General features: G+C 33.8%; 2 protein-coding genes across 5 annotated transcripts in view; one reads left to right on the plus strand and one right to left on the minus strand.

The window, feature by feature from the left end:
* LOC137650221 (MICAL-like protein 1) overlaps positions 1 to 14,775 on the plus strand; it is a 275,336-nt gene that overhangs the window by 158,730 nt on the left and 101,831 nt on the right. The window lies entirely within an intron of this gene.
* The window catches only part of MICAL-like (protein), a 75,316-nt gene that overhangs the window by 43,518 nt on the left and 17,023 nt on the right, over positions 1 to 14,775 (minus strand). Inside the window, exon 2 of one of the 3 annotated variants that reach the window (XM_068383459.1) lies at positions 4,854 to 4,905. The exons of the other annotated variants lie outside the window; for them this stretch is intronic. The gene's annotated coding sequence lies outside the window, so the exon portion shown is untranslated. The remainder of the gene's footprint in view (positions 1 to 4,853; positions 4,906 to 14,775) is intronic. 3 annotated transcript variants of the gene reach the window in all.

Raw genomic sequence — 14,775 nt, forward strand, 5'->3', positions numbered from 1 at the left:
AGTGAATGTCAGATCAAAACTGTTAAAAACATCGAGCTGCTAGGGGGGGAGAATAGAGGGAACAGGTAAACGTAGAAGTGTTAAGAGGATTTCTAAAAGAATATTGTAAAGTAACTTCCATTACCTCCCAACAGTGAGATGCACATTGCAAGTAGGCTAAATTCCAAGAGGCCCTGCACCCCATAAAAGTAAGATTCCTCACATACACCTCAAATCTAAAAGCATATTTTGTGATCCAGATGGTACATTTACTAGAAACACATTCACACTGCTGTATTGAAGTAACTAATTGCATTATGATTTTCAGGGCAACAATTTTCATTGACCTTAATAAAACAATCACCCAAAAACGTGGATTTAAATCTTATCGAGATCAGATAAAACCATTACTACAAAATTGAGGATATTACCATCTGTATCCCTCTTATGAATAGAACCAATTCTATTAGCATATTACAGTATACATTTCAAAGTACTATACATACGGTACATATTTTGCTACAATCTTCATGCAGACTTTTATGTTGCTTTCCTCTTTAAGAGTATTGCACAGTATAAAAGTAAAAGGAGTTAACTCCACTCTCTTCTATCATAAGAAGTTACTTTCTGTATTCTCCTCTAGTCTTAGTCTTCTGTATTACCTTTCTGAACCTGGCTGCGAGCTAATTATAAAAGTGGATAGCTCAAGTCTGGTTATTCTGTAGCTAAAGTATTTACAGATACCCCTGATGATGATAAAGCCTGTACTATTGGTACTTCAATCAAAACTTTTGATTATGCTTTAGTTTCTCTCACGATTAAAACTCTGCAAGGTGGATCTAATTTTTCTCATGAACACTGAATTGGTATTTTGAGTGACCTTTCATGTCTGAATTGGTCACAGTTATAGAAATATTCATTACTGAATCATTCAATCATAAAGAAGTTGCTTATCTATGAAATTTTCTCTCATCTCTCTCCAAATACTAAACCTCTTTCCTTCAGGAGACCAGAGTATTATTTCCTTTGATATTAGGCTTTTTATTCCATCTACCCTCGGATAATAAATAAACATACTAATAATAATTCATTGTCAAGGACCATTGCGAGGATAAAGATAAAAATAAACTCTACTCTCTTTAAGCCCTGCACTCTTTTTAAGTCTCTGTTATCACATTCCTTAGATATTCTGGACTTTCCTACTTGCCTTTATCTAATTATTGTCTTACTTGCTGTTTGTATGACCACCTGTTCCTCATTCCCTCTCACTACATGTGCGAACCATCTTAATCTTGGAGATGTCCTTTCTTTCCAGTCTTGTGGCACTACATCTCTATCAATATCTTTCTGAAAATTAACTACCCACTATATCATAGTCCTGAATTTTTAAATTCTATGGTCACACCTTTTCAAAATCTACATTTTGCTTGTCAGTCCCCATGTTTCTGCTGCATATAATAGTGCAGTACAAGCATTCCCTGTGTATTATAAGTTTTGCTCTAGACTAATACCTCTTCATCCCCATTTGTTATCGTAATACATTTCACGCTGAAAAATTTACTCTGTGGTGGATAATGTGGGAAGGTGGGCTGTGGCACCCTAGCAGTACCAGCTGAACTCGGTTGAGTCCCTTGTTAGGCTGGAGGAACGTAGAGAGTAGAGGTCCCCTTTTTGTTTGTTTCATTTGTTGATGTCGGCTACCCCCCAAAATTGGGGGAAGTGCCTTGGTATATGTATGTATATATAATTTATAACCCTGAGCACCTCAGGTGACACCATTCACAACATTCAGCACATAGGATAGAGTTTACTCCTATCCCTTCCCAAACAACCACCACATAACCAGTATCCTAATAAATTTTTCCCTTTGCACTAATTTGCCTATGTTAATCTTAAGTGTCTTTTTCCATTTCACTCTTCCACCTCTTTAAACACTACCATACCTCTTCCTCAAATTCTGCTGTTAACAATAGGTCATCATCATAATGCTGTTTATAGAGACGTCTTTCATTACTGTGATAAACAACAAAAGGGCACAGTGCAGGTCCTTTATTAATATGAACATTATCTCAGATTCATCTGATACACTTGAAAATGTCGTCCTTCTACAGTATATCTAGTTATGGTAAACTGAAATCACTAGCTAGATAACTCTTCCTGGTGCCAATTGTCTTAATAATGTCTATTTAATCACAGAACTTATTTCCTGGTATTCAGCCAAATATTTATTCAATAATCACAAATATTTGGTATAATCTCTTTCCCTCTGCATGGTACTTTTTCTGTATATAACTCATTATAAAGACTGATTGTTTCAATTCTTTCATCAAGGTAAATTGACAATTTGTATTCCATCATTTTCACAGTTTATAAAAATAGTTTTATTCCTGTAAAATTCCCTCAATATAATTTTTCATTATGTTCTGGCTTTTCTGCCAATTAAATTTAATAATTTGTTTACGAGGTTCCCGAGGGCCCCTTGAAACTTATTCCACTGTTATGTTCCGTATTGGTTCCTCTATTATACCTACAACTCTCTCACGTTCCATTTCCTCATTCAGAAGTTTTTGTAATACCGCCTCCATCACTGAATTACCGTATTATTTGATATTTAGAAAAAAAATAGAAACAAGAACAAGAAAGTCAAGATCTTTTCTTAATGTAGAAATATAAGGGTAGTTAGATAAAGGTGTATATATACCAGAGAGAAATTGATAAAAAGTAAAATAGAAATTGATATAGCTCATTCAGAGGGGGCTCAGCAAATTATTTTTAGCATCATAGACAGTGAGCTGTTCAAGGCTCTTAGTAACAGTACAGTACCTCCTCTGGGGATCATTACAGTATTTATGAAATATAAAGTACTGTACATGCGCCGAGGTATATTCTCATCCGTCAAAATTTCAATGTGAACTTTTTCCAAAACCCAACATGCTTTTTTAAAATCTTGAGACATTTTTAGTAAATGCAAGACTCATTCTTAATTTTAGTAGTCAATAGACAATCTATTAATTTTATATGTATAGCAAAATTGACAAAATTCCTAAAAATAAATCGTATCTTAAAAAATTGCCCAATGTATGAACTCTCAGTGGATGTTTAAACACACAGTATATAACTTTGTGCACCCTATTTACACAAACAATATGTAATAAATACGGGCACTACAGTACATTTCATATAATTTTTAGGCTTGCCTTTATTTCCCCTTTTCCTTATCTTGAACTGCAAAATATTGTTTCTTTTTTTTGTTACAAAAATCTTAAATTCTTTTAGAAAGACATTTTCGGATATTGTAACTTAATTCATCTCCAATGTACAGTAATTTAATACTGCAATGTAAAAATAAATACCTCATGCAAATTGTGAAAGGCTCATTAAATATATAATCAAGATAAGAATATTTTCATGCATTTTTTGTGAACTTAATGACTTATTTATGAGCATAAAACTGCAAGTAATCTACAGATACTAAAATCTTGGAAAGACATACATGTCCCCTTTGATTTAAAGATACAGCAGAGGAAAATTGAAAGCAAAAGAAGATGATCAGGAAGGAGCCATACTGTTGCCAAGAGTAAGATAATACTCAAGTCACACTAATTATTATAGTCATTTTTAAAACATGGTATACAATATTTTTGGAAAGTGAACTATCCTGTATAGTGATTATGAAATAATAAAGCTACAAGATATAAACAATTCGGTGTAGAATTGGTTAAGATCAGTTAGATCAAAATGTGCATGTACTGTACATTATGTTGCTATAATTTGTACTGTATAAAACTAAGTTACAGTATACAAATTATGCAACATCCCTGATATTTTGTTGGGATATATATATAAATAATATATAATATAATATAATATAATGTGCATATATATACTGTGTATGTATATATATGTGTATGTATATATATATATATATATATATATATATATATATATATATATATATATATATATATATATATATATACACACACACACACACACAAGATCACTTAGGTTATGAACTGGACTACCTCTGATATAAAACTAATCCTTGTCCAAACGGTCTAAGTGCCCTTTCAAAAATATGTACCATAATACTACAGGAATACGAAAGTCGACAAAATCACCAGTTATCAAATTAGATTTCAAGAATAATCCAGCTAACAAGTCATGAATAAGAGAATGTATAAATTCCAGAGAAACCATGCTACCACAAGCTTCAATTACAGCAGAGATATTGACCAAAAAGATACGAAGTACAGTGCAGATAGTGTCCCAAAAAATAAATAGTAGCTATTATGCGAGGAAATTGTACAAAGAAGCTACATTTGGGGGGAAATTGCATGCTTAGCACTCTTATGATGGTATAGCTAAATTTATTAGTCAAATCTAGATATCCTCCCTAAGGAACCAACCTTTCTTGTACTACGGTAACACTTTTTTCCAAAACATTAATAAATGAAATAAAAAGAAGATTTAAAACACAAAGTTAGATGTCCTAAAATGTGCCATTAAAGCTTAGAATAAAAATGACAACTGATTTGCTTCTGTTTTATTAAAAAATACTTTTATCAAAAATAGAAAGAAATAAAAAAGATACTAAAATTTTCTTTTAATACTGAATTCTAATTTACCTTTTTATATTTCCTAATTATTTATAGACAAAATCATAAACTGAAACATCAAAAAAGGTTTGGTTCACTTTGCAAATATACTTTCATCAAAGGTGTTACTGAACTCATGTAAACATCACAAAAAGAACCCTAAGAGTAAGGTATAAGCCTATGTCTTCCAATAATACTTCATTCCTCTGTTTCCTCTTTTGTCGGTCATTCCTTCCCGCTAACCACTGAGCATGCACAGGACTGTATGGTCTTTACCTCATCAACAAAATATTTCAGGCTTGTAAAGTCCCATGATGTCTAAATTGTCCTATAAGAAAGAGGGTAGGGTGAATTAGAATGGTGGAAAAAAAATTAAAAATTAAAAAGGTCAAAATAAAATGGTTAAAGATTTTGTACACAAAATGAACCTACAAATAACTGCAAAATAAATAAGGAATAACTAAAATTTCAATTAAAAAGGGCATCCAGTACTCACTAAATTCAGGGTACTATAATGTTACTAATCCACATAAACTGTTAAGCAACAGTGCTTCTTCAGGTCACCAGCAGCATAGCTAAAGGTTCATGCACTACTGTTAATTTGCCAAACAGGGAAATTAAAAGGCTCCAAGATTAAAAAGCTTAGGAGATTTTTAAGAACCGTCAAGATATTTTTCATAGGATTGTTTTATACCCCTACTTTAGTTTCATTGTTTTATCATATCCATGCACTATATTCAGCATTTTCTGTAATACACTCTAAACTGTATGTGACTATTAATTTAAAATAATAAAACTGCATTACTTTAAAAAACTTTATCATAAAATGAATCACTATACACAGAGGAATGAAGTTCTGTTATTTGCCAGTCTATAAAAGAATTACAGTAAACCAAATGTGAAAAACTGAATTGTATTATGTATTAACGGTTTTCTAAATGATAAAAGTGATGTTTGTAGTGTGTAAACTGTGATTAACCTAGAACTTAACAGATTAACAAAGTTAGTGGAGTGGCATACAAAACACACGCATTCATCAAATGCAAATATATATAAAAAATGTGTAATAGTATTAATCCCCGCAGAAATATCTGCTTTGATTTAAAATTATATAATCACTGTACTGTATTTACAATATTGTACCGGCATATGAAATTAATATATATTTCACAATATTTCCCTTAATATTAAAGTGTGATTAAAGAAATATAACTGTAGTAATAAATTGTTTCATGACAGCTTCAGAAGGACGTACAGTAGGATAATTGGTGTGAGAACTGTTTAGGTAAAGGAAGGAGACAGTCAAGAAAAGTGTCAAAATTTATCAGATTTAAAGTAAAAATAAAGAAATTCATACTTGTCATCGACAAAATTCTTGTAAATGCAGTGCACTTACTACATAAAAATTGACAGCCCTTAATTTTTCATATTCTCATTCCAAAATATTTCTCACTATGAATATAATTTGAATAAACAAAATCCTAAACAATTCGGTGCACTAAAATCCTAATATTGTATTATATAATGCGGAAAAAATCCACAGATACAAAGCTCCCAAAACCTCTAATATATTTAAAAGTAATTTTTTCCAAAAATAATGTGGGTTTTTGTTACAGCTTAAAAGAGCAACTAGTAAAAAAATTCTGTGGATATTTTTTATAACAGTTGAAAGTACAGCAGGTTGATACAAGCCACAGTTCATGATACAAAGCTTTATAAAGGTCTGCTGTTGAGATGAGACCACGAAAAATTTAATTTTCTGCCAGGCAGATAAAGCAAATAAAAACTAAAAAAAAAATAGGAAAGAAGATAAGAGTCACATACAACCACTGTTGAAGTACAATGTTTCACAAAGCATTAAGAGAGAAAACTTTAATTTCCTAATTTTTGCATTTCAAACAACTAACACTTTGCTCCCTGACCTCTTCGATATAAATTAACAATTACTATACCTACGAAGGTACTCTTCAGCCAAAATAGTTTCCTTTAGCAGTAAAAACTTATTACTGTAATTACATGTGGAATAACCCTTCAAGTGTTTCCCTCATTACTATAGCCATTTTATTCAGGTCAGTATTGTTCCTTTGGTATTGATTATTTTACTAAGGTCAATATACATTCATAATGTCAAAACCATGCAATATATATTTATCTAGTGTAAATTTAAGACATGCATTTAAAAACTGACCAAAATTAATTTGACTTTCCAGTTTCATTGGTAGTGTGTCCATTTTGAGAATATTTTAAATTATTTAATTATATTTGTAAAGTAAAGTAACTGGAAAACTTTCCTTTTCTATACAGTACCTAAATGATCAGCAATTGTGATCAAACACCTTAATATAATAAAAACTGTTTTTTAACATAAAAAAATATTTATACTTAACCCTTTTACCCCCAGGGTATTTGGAAATTTCCAACCCTTAACCCCCATGAGGTTATTTTTTTCCCAGCACATTTTGCAGTATATTTTTTTTTAAATTGCTCTAACAGCCTTAATGTTTGTCATAGAGAGGTCAGGTTGGTTGCATTCTCTTGGAAAATGCCTGAATTTTCTCAACAAATTATCAAAAATATGAAAAAAATATTTTTTATAGCATTTTTCGGCAAGGACATACCGGTACGTCCATGGGGGTTAAGGGATGAGTTTTGTGAAACGTACCAGTACGTCCTTTGGGGGTAAAAGGGTTAAAAAAAGTCTAAATAAATATTCTAAAAGTTTCCTCATTTGGTATAGAAAATGGCAAATTATAACCTCAAACTCATCTAACTGTATATCCTTACAAAGTAAGATAAATTTAACTTCTGTACACTTGAACAATTGAGTTCAACCAAGATTAGTTGGACTGAGCCCAAAATACTGTAGCTTGGTGATGGAAGTACACAGACAACTCTCTAATGCCCCCAGTGTAAGATTAATTTTTCCATAATACTAATATTTTACTACTGTCTGGTAACCTAAAAGATATCTGAACATGAGTAAGTACAGTATACATATGCTATCATTCCTTTCCTGGTATGAAAGGCTACCACTTCATATAATAACAAGTGATTAATCAACAATATTTGAATTAGTCTATAGGGTGCTACTTAAAGTTTACCAACAAGAAAACCAAGAGTCCTACTTAGTCATACTAGCTTTTTGATACTGTATCAGTATTTCTAATACTCAGCATCTACTTCAACAAATAACTAAAGCTATTTTTCTACAACTGCTTCAAGTATACAGTATATTGAAACAGTACTTGTTAAAGATATATTTTCACTGATCCTTTTCAGTAACTTTAGCTGGCTATAAAAGCGTTTCCCTACCTACAATAGTCATCTTAAAAGCATCGACATAGCGAGGCCAAAGTACATTCTTTAAAAGTTTATTACAGTACAGTACAGTACAGTATTGTAAATGCAAAATATCAAAAAGCCATTTCAAGCAATAAGATCTAATCTGGCATAAAACTGTCTCAAACTATTCAAAAGCAAGTTAATAACCCTTTCATACCTTGGTTGAACACTGTCATTGTGAATACAGGTACTGTTATGTAATGCATGAATAAAAGATATATGCAATACTTAACAAGATTATTTTTTTCAATTACACCTAAAACCTTATGCTAATATAATCTTAATTGTATAAAATTTCAAGAGAGGCCATCTTATAATTTAAATATGGACCATAACATACCTGAGTAGGCCCTATTTGCATATTACTTAATTACCTATTTACAATAGGCTATTATATCAGGTATTCTATATCAACTTTATATTTCACTTCTTCCAGGAAAGGAATTCTGTTTAATAGCTTACTCCTCAGCACAATCATTTAAATATTTCTACTTCGTTGAAAGAGTGAAAATTACCACTTTATTATCATGGCAAAACATGTTTAAAACTAAAGATTTAAAAAAAAATACTATTCTGTATGACTGTATGCATAAGCTATTTATTAATTGCATGAGCAAATATAAGTACTGTAAAAGTTTTAAAATTGCAGTTGTTTTGAAGAAAATTGCAGTTATAAACTTTAAATTATATGAAGCACGGTCTTATAACAGTTCAAAAATTGATGTGTATTCCTATAAGATCTAGATTGGATATTCATAAAAATGTACAAAAAAACTTGAACAAATTTATACTACCTGTATTATTGTTATTTGGTAAAATATCTAAAGACAACTGGGTAGCCCAAGCAATGGTGCATTTAAAAAGCAGTATACAGTATTATAGTACTTACAAAAATAAATATTTATTATTGTGAACAGTATGAACCATATTGAGAATTCCCAAACCTTTTAGGATGGAATATCTTTCATACTAAGGTTTTGTTGAATCTCTGGGTGGTGAAAAGGGTAATTAGGTACTTAATAAAGTGTTACATCTACAATAAATACCTTACAGTTACTTTAGTTGCATTTTTTCACAAGATTTGGAATTGTTTTGCTAATGTCCTAAGAATAAAAAAAAATGCTGTTAGAATAATTTGTTGGTCATGAAAAGTACCAAAAACTGTCCTCCATCTGAATCACTATTGAATGCTTTGCCAAAAAACAAAAAATAATATGTTTAAGGGAAAACTGTACTAAAGACCCTCACTATTAGATGCCATCTGTGTTAGCCCCAAGGAATATCATCTACAAGAAAAGGCTAAACATAATAAATCCACGGTATCAACTCCAGACAATTTCTGTGTACAGCTCCTCAGGCACAGGAATTTTTTTTTAAATTGCTGTAAATCTGTCTGCCTTTATTCTCTTAAATACTACTGAGTTGATAAAATTCAATATAAGCAAGCTTAAGGATACCAAGATAGTTGACATTATTATTCAATACTTCTTATATAGTTTATTTCCTTATTTCCTTTCCCCATCATGCTATTTTTTCCTGTTGGAGCCCTTGGGCTTATAGCATCCTGCTTTTCCACCTAGAGATGTAGCTTAGCTATTAATAATAATAGACACGCATGTTTGGCAATAATTAGTACAATATGTATGCTTCGTAGGTATTCTATTTTGTTAAAAATAAGAGGACTAAATTACCAAGTATTAAAGTATGACAATTCTAACGCATGTGCAGAGGTTTCTGTTAGAAGTTAACAGAAGGGAAAGTCTGTTTTTGCCTTTTTAAAGGTTTTTTTTCATGGCTAGGAATAAAAATGAGATGGACACGCAAAGAGACCATCTCTGAGGAAGTTTCTAATCCGTAAGGAAATACATTTTTAAATGGTAATCAAACAAGTTACATGACTATATTATTAACAAAACTACTGGGGTGAACTTGTTTTATGGTATCAGGTTCTAAACTAGTGAGACACCCAATTAACTAAATTAACAGAAATATTGGGGTGGACTTGTTTTATTGTATCGAGTTCTAATCTAGGGTGACACCCTACTAACTATATTAACAGAACTACTGGGTGGACTTGTTGTATGGTATCAAGTTCTAATTTATTGTAACACCCTAATTATATTGTTAACAAAACTACTGGGTGGACTTGTTGTATGGTATCAAGTTCTAAATTAGTGTGACACACTACTAACTATATTATTAAGAGAACTATTGGGGTGAATTTGTAATTACTAATTACTGTACTGTACTTCATATCTTTCAAGTATCTGGGATATTCCCAAAACTTACTTTTCTTATGAGATATGAAGTGGTAAACAGCACAATGTAAAATTCTTTTAATTGCCAAAAATATAACCTGGTAAGACAAATGGAAAAATTTCTGCTATGTAAATAATTCTATCTATAAGATAGATCAAAGCCAACACGAGAACAATTTGAGTTTATGCATGTGATCGTACAATTTTCATCAGCACTAGTAAGAATACAAAATACAAATATAAAAAAGTTAAAAGTTTAAGATTCACAATATACTTAATGCTGAACATATGTGAGATTATATTTAATTTTGGCCATATGACCCAGCACTTAGGGCTGAGTTGGCCATTCACATCAAAAGTGCATTTGGAAGATAACCTCAAAGTTGTTTTATGAAGTGGAAATTGAACAGAAAAACCGGAAGCTGGAGCAGAGATAAAGAGATAGGCTTTCTAAAAAGTAGTAACAATGTACCAGAGACCTGCTACAAAATAACCTACTGTAAATAATGCCTATAGGGATCAACTTGGGGTGCACTGGTGGCACTATCTTCCTACAGGGCTTTCTGCTTCTTATATCATCTTCACTGATCATATTCTAAAATCTGTAGCTACCAGAGCCAAAAATGATGAACTTGGAGACAATTTGTATTTTTCCTAACTGTACAAACCTGAAGACTTTACGTAAGAGGGATAACAGTGAAGCTGGAATATAGTACACAGCAATTAAAATTTTATAACGAGGTGTAAATAGTTGGTTGGTAGTTACCAAATGGAAGCGGGGATGCTCTAACCACCCCCTTCCTCACAGAGTACTGTAATCGCTACGATTGCAGATGGGACTTTCTAGGAAGTTAGTGATGGCAAGAAAGTATAAGTCAGGGACACAGATTTGTAGAGTTAGGAAAAACATGTCCAGCACAGCTACAAACCCTCGCCCTTTACATAAGAGACTCATCCTTAGGTGGGAGCAAGTTCCTGTTTCAACTGGCTGGAAACTAATCCCAGGATTCCTAAACTCAACCTTGCAGGTAGTGAAAATTCAGGTTCCTTACACTTCAGAGATAAAGTAAAAATTTGGTTATGAATAGGATACACAGTCCGAGAGGAAAAGTGCTTCTTCCATAACACCAACGACAGAAGATGGCCACTTAGCTTGATACACAAAGGTGGAAGACTTCCGCAGGTATCCAGCCATCTTTCGAGCAACTGAGCGCAAAATTTTTCTCTGAGAGGAGATTCTGGATAACCATGTATTAAGCCCAGGGGATTCTACTGTGTGGTGGACGATCTGGGCGCGTTGTTGGCATAACAGGGTGGGAAGAGGAGTCAATTCCCTTGGAGTTTCTATCAGAAGTATAAGGTTCAGGTACCATTCTACTTGGGGCCATTTGGGGGGCCCTTGAGTCATGTTGAGGTTGGGAGTGGCTCAAACCCAATTTAGGACACTCCTTCTTATGCAGAACAGCAAAAAAATATAAATGTTGATGCTGTCGCACACGTGCTTGTGATTTAGTATGGCCGCAAATAGGTCGATTGTCAGCGAAGCCCACATAGTCAGGATCTTGGTTGTGCCCACAAGACAAGACTTCAGTTATTATCAGAGGATTCACGGACCATTCAAAGCCAACCACTTGCATCTTCCTGCTCAGTTTGTCCTATATGATGTTCTATCTGCCTGGAATGAAGCGAGCTGTCAGGAGTAATTGACAGTTGCCTCAAATGAAGTAAGCTGTCAGAGTAAGAGAGTTAAGCCCTGCCCATTCATGGATCTTTACTGCTAGTTGGTAAAAGGTGCAGCGACTCCGTACCTACTAGTTTGTTCACATACGCCATACAGTGGTATTGTCACTCATCAACATCAACTAGTGGCTGGTTAAAAAGAGGGCAAAAGTGTTGGAGTGCTAGAAGAGCTGCTTGCAGTTCCAACACAATTATATGGTATCAACGTTCTTGTTTGAACCACTATTCTAATGCCATGTTGAAGGTGGTATGCTCTCCAACCTTCTTTTAACGCATCCATGAACAACAGGAGCTCTGTATACAGATAAAGTAGGAAGGAAAGAAAATGAATCTTAAAATCAATTTGCATAAACTGTATACAAGCCATGCAAATGAGTCCTTTAATGGAATGGATATTAAATTGTCAATAAAATAGTTGGTTCATGGCAGGTGGCACAAGAGAGAAGTCCAATCTGCCCATCACAGAAAAGTCCCATTTTTCCTTAGACCTAGGACTTATAGAGGCGTGGTTAAGGTGGGAAATTCATTTAAAGGACTTAGGTTTGTATAGCTACAAAAAAATTGATACAGTATTACTTTATAAATTTGTATTTGTTCCTACATGAATCCATTAATATAGGGACTCGCTCATTGGTGGAAGGAATTTCCCCAAAATGAAAATGAAAGGTTCTTTTCTTCCCTAGACACGTCATCCCTCCAGTAGGCAATCGACTCCAACACCCTCCTAACAGCTAATCATAGGGATGTAAATATTGTTAGGGCCTCAGCTAGTACTGGCTCACAAGGAAACAAGTACAGTACTAGGAACCAGAAAACCAATCTTCCTAACAGGGAGATGGTGTTGACTGTGTTCACCAGCCACATCTTAAGAAATGCTTGCTAAGACACCTACCCATCCTCCCCCTTACCATGAGGATGGAGGAGTTACTTTTTAACAGATGTAGTCTGCAAAAATATGTACTCCATCTTGTAACTCCCCAGTATCAGACATCCAACCAACATGTAACTGTTGTGGCAGCCACATCCCCTCAATAGACGAGTAAGAAAGATGTAAAACAGCCAGTCATTCTACCTCTACTCAAGATTTAAAAGTTGTGGTAACGTATTGGAAACGTCCCTGTCTGGCAATCTGCTGGACTGAGGTTTAAGCCCCGCTAAATCTCAGTAATTTCTTGTGTTGTCTGCATCCTCACCAGCCTTGAAAGCAAAGGAGCCTGTAGGTTTACCTACCGAGTCATCAGCAGCCAATGGCTGGCCCTCCCTGGTCCTAGCTTGGATGGAGAAGGAACTTGGGGGCTGATCATATATGAATGGTATATACTGTATATGATCAATCTCTAGGGCAGTCACTGTCCTTTGCCTCTGCCAATCACAAGCGACAATTATACAGGATTGTGCGAGAATAATGATCACATGGGACATAAAGGAAACTTACACACTAAGCAGACCCTGCTATCTCATTCACATTGGCAAAAACCCAAACCTGACCGTCTACTTAAAATATATCTTTAACCTACTACTGTATATATTTATATGTCAACTAAAGCACTGAGGGAGGAGATTGGAAGGTCCTCTTGTGCACACAGAACCGAGAGTCCACAATGCAGTAGTATTTGGTAATCTCTTCAGAACTGGTTTTGAGGCAAATTTTTCAAAATTCTCATCATTTGCATTAAGATATTTTTAGGGTATATCGCCCATCAAATACCATACTGTACTAGATACTGTATTATAAGAAATAGTGCATAAATGATTACAGTCTTGCCTTTTTGTATGTAAGGTTCAATGAAGCGCACCGTATTCTAAAAGTTCTATTCCTGCTTGTATTTCAATTTTACAAACTAGGTGCATTTATGGTAAAGCAGGTTAGCACATAGCTCATTTCATACTTTATCGGTTAATCATCTTTTCTTTACTTTGAATTGTGGTTTATCTCACTTGGCTATATTTCTTATTGCTCTATTAAAGGTTATTCTTCAAGAGCAAATTTCTTTTTCCATACAAGGCTGCTTTCCCTATTTGGATCCCTTTCGCTTAAAACTCTATCTTATTAGCTTGGCTTGTAACAATAATGGTTTAGCATATCTAAGTCGTCATAGAACCTATTTATGTGCATCAGATTTAATAATATATTACCAGTTGGCAGAGACTGACATAATCAACCAAGAGGCAAGAGAATGACAAACCAGTGCTAGTCCTAGGATCACAGGGGAGTGATTCACGTCATCCCAGTATGATTGGGGTGAATGGCCTTAACTTTCCCACTGCTGGGTCGATCTATGCCAAGCAACATAGTGGAAGCTTGTGATTCATATTTCTCAAGAGGTTCCAAGGAGCCTTACAGAAAATGGGTCTGATAACCACTCTTAAGGTAGAATTTTTTTTTCTGCTGATACATACTGTCTGTGATAATCTTTCTTATGATGAATCTTGAACCCACCTTAGATTTAGCTCAGTATATCTGATATCATTCCTTCATAGTTTCTGAGGTAGAAGAGATTCTTTAGATATGGTAAGCAGCTCTTCTAGGAGGACACGCCAAAATCAAACCATTGTTCTCTAGTCTTGGGTAGTGCCATAGCCTCTGTACCATGTTTTCCACTCTTTAGGGTTAGATCTCTCTTTGTTTGAGGGTATACCCTGGCGCACTAATCTAGCTAATTTTTCTTCATCTTGTTTTGTTCAAGTTTTTCTAGTTCATATAGGAAATGTTTATTTTAATAGTGTTACTGTTCTTAAAATATTCAATTTTTCTTGTTTCCCTTCCTCACTGGTCTATTTTCCGTTAGATACCCTTGGGCTTATAGCATCCTGCTTTTCCAACTAAGGTTGTAGCTTAGCAAGTAATAATAATAATA

The sequence above is a fragment of the Palaemon carinicauda genome, chromosome 11, assembly GCF_036898095.1.
Source record: "Palaemon carinicauda isolate YSFRI2023 chromosome 11, ASM3689809v2, whole genome shotgun sequence".
NCBI lineage: Eukaryota > Metazoa > Arthropoda > Malacostraca > Decapoda > Palaemonidae > Palaemon > Palaemon carinicauda.